At 33.6% G+C, this 2,836-nt stretch overlaps 1 non-coding gene across 1 annotated transcript; it reads right to left on the reverse strand.

Annotated features, from left to right (window-relative positions):
* Positions 1–2,062: 2,062 nt before the first annotated feature.
* On the reverse strand, positions 2,063–2,169 carry LOC128586860 (U6 spliceosomal RNA). Its single transcript, XR_008380320.1, has one exon. It is a non-coding gene; the product is annotated as a U6 spliceosomal RNA (small nuclear RNA).
* Between the last annotated feature and the right edge of the window lie 667 nt (positions 2,170–2,836).

A 2,836-nucleotide genomic window follows, 5' to 3' on the forward strand; every position in this document is an offset into this window, starting at 1 on the left:
GAACACTACTTATGAAAGGGAATTCACAGTTTCCTGATTCAGATCATTCCATTTGGGGGCACTTATCATTAGGATTTTTTTACTAAGTCAAATGTTTTTGAAATATAAAGTTTGCATTTTTAAGTCATTGGTATTTTCTAGGCAAAAGAAGTTCTCAGGGAGTGAATGTGATGTATGTTTACATATGCAAACACGAGTCAATCTGGGTACCGGTCATGATTTCCTTTGATTTCTATCTGGACCGAGTTATTTTTCTGAACAGAGTTGTAGAAATAGCATAACATTTTTGTGTACTCCACAATTCAGCTCTTATCTGTGAGTTATCTTTGATAATTTAATGGAAGTTTGTGAACATTAATTTAACAAGGATCATAAATTAATGTCTTATTTTTTTCCCCTCAGACCTTCTATCTAATGTCATCTTGTTTTTAATGATTTGTACCTTAAACACAGCACACGACACATTTGCTTATTTTTGTACATCTAGACATTTTAAATAAAACTTAAATTCCTTGCATAGAGTCTGATAATCTATGTGAGACTATTGTATACCTTTTTACATTTCAAAGTGAATGCAGAGAATTTTGGAATACTATCGTGAAACATTACTCTTCTTTTTGAGCTTCATTTCCTCACCCAAGAGACTATTTCATGCTTATGTATGTCTACTCCCTTAATGGAAATTCATTTTCTATAGAAAAGAGAATGAAGACATTTGCTCCTGTGTTCTTAAATTAGGCAGCTTGAAATACAATGAGTACAACTGTATATATCAAGCAACTCTGTATGTATTATTTACCAGCAGCACTGATTACTATGCAGAAAAGGAATATATACCTTGAGGAATGTTTCCATGCACGGATACATCTTTATCTACACAGCGGCTCTTACTTACACACTGCTACATAGCTGCAACTGCATGGTGGCCTAATAAGGTGTTCAGGGTGGAACATTATGCCTCCTCTCTCTCCTTTGTTCCTCTGCACATTTGATTGTATAAATTCCTTTATTTCATGAATTGATCCAACCCTAATTTGTCACTTGAAGGACAGTAAATTTGATTCTTTACTGAAGACCATTTATATGTGGGTAATATTAGTTTCTCTTAGAAAAATTCATCACTCTTGGATTGTTTGTAGTATACTCTAGCATATGGCGATTTCATAGGAAAACTAAAATTACAATATCAATACAAACAATTGTGCAAGTGGCATAGAGATAGATGGCTGTATTAAATCTGGGATTCATTGTCAAGCTGCATGGAAGAATGTGCGTATAACATTGTGATACCAAGGTAACATAGGGTAGATAAACAGTGAAATATTTCAAAATTCATATTTTTCACTAGGCATATCTGATGTTCATCTAGAAAACATGAAATGAATTTTTAGGAATCCTTTCTGTTTTTCATTTAATTTTTGGCATTCCATCAAAGTTAGATTTAATAAAGGGCAGAAGAGTTTGGTTTTCCCAATCTTTTAATTTAAAAAATTTCAAATATGAAAAATAGTTAAAAGAATAGTAGAATGAACCCCTGTGTTCACCTAAATCGAATAGCTGTTAACATTTTGCCACGTTTCACACTCTCATTTTCTCTTTCTCTGTCTTTCTCTTCTTTTTTCTATCTCTTTCCTTCCTCCCTCTTTCCCACCTTCCATCCTTCCCACTCTTACTGCCCCACTTTCTCTCTCTTTTCCATCTCTCTGTTTCTCTTTTTCTCTCTCCTCAATATATATAAAATATACATGTATATAATTTTTTGTTAAACTATTTAAAAGTTATTCTCAGACACTGTGACACTTGTATCTTTTCAGAATTAGGAAATTCTCCTAACTTAAAAAGTCATCCTTAAGAAATGAATAGTAATTCCATAAAACAATCTATTGTGTATTTAAATTTCCCCATTGACTTCAAGATGCCTTTTATAGCTATTTTTTAATTTTTTCCTCATCCAAGGTATAGACTCAAGCTCATGTACTGCAAGGATAATTTTCTTTTTCCTGAGTGAGCTTTACTTGGAGAACTAAAAGAATATTTTTTTAATGTTTAATAAGCATATTTAAAAAATATGGAACGTTTCACGAATTTGCGTGTCATCCTTGCGCAGGGGCCATGCTAATCTTCTCTGTATCGTTCCAATTTTAGTATATGTGCTGCCAAAGCGAGCACTAAAAGAATTTTTTGATAAACTCTAAGTGAGGAGATATTTTGCTCTCAGATTTTGAGCCAATCATACATTTGTATCTTGATTTTTATAATACTATGTGACCTTTGACAATGTACCAAAATTTTACTATTTTTCATAACATCTTTAGACTAAGCACAAAATTACCCAGCAGAAGGGTGACGCATATGGAGCCGATCACAGAACAGTGGCTTAATAGAGTTAGTCGTGTGACCTGCCAGAAGTTGACCTCATTTCAGAATTCCATTGGAGCAAGATGCATCCAATTCCACATAGAAAAAAACATGCTAGCATTCATGGTAGTTCTCATTTTGACTTTGGTTCAAATAATCAAGGATAAAGAGTTTTTACTTTTCCAATAATGTTTCTACTGTGACTAGAATATATAACCCCCCCCAAATAAAAACAAACAATAACAAAATAAAACTTACCATGTTAAAATGTAAGGCTGAAATTGCATTTATTTTGCAGTTAATTTTGCCACAATGTCCAGTTACTATTCTCTGATGGATATCATGAAGTGACCTGTGCTACCATCCACTTTTCTGATCCTCTCATTGCCTTTGAACCCCACTCCCAGACCCCTGCCCTCCAGCATGATGACCATGAGGAGCCCATGAGTGTCAACATTTGAGTTCTCTTTATAAGAAA

The sequence above is a fragment of the Nycticebus coucang genome, chromosome 5, assembly GCF_027406575.1.
Source record: "Nycticebus coucang isolate mNycCou1 chromosome 5, mNycCou1.pri, whole genome shotgun sequence".
NCBI lineage: Eukaryota > Metazoa > Chordata > Mammalia > Primates > Lorisidae > Nycticebus > Nycticebus coucang.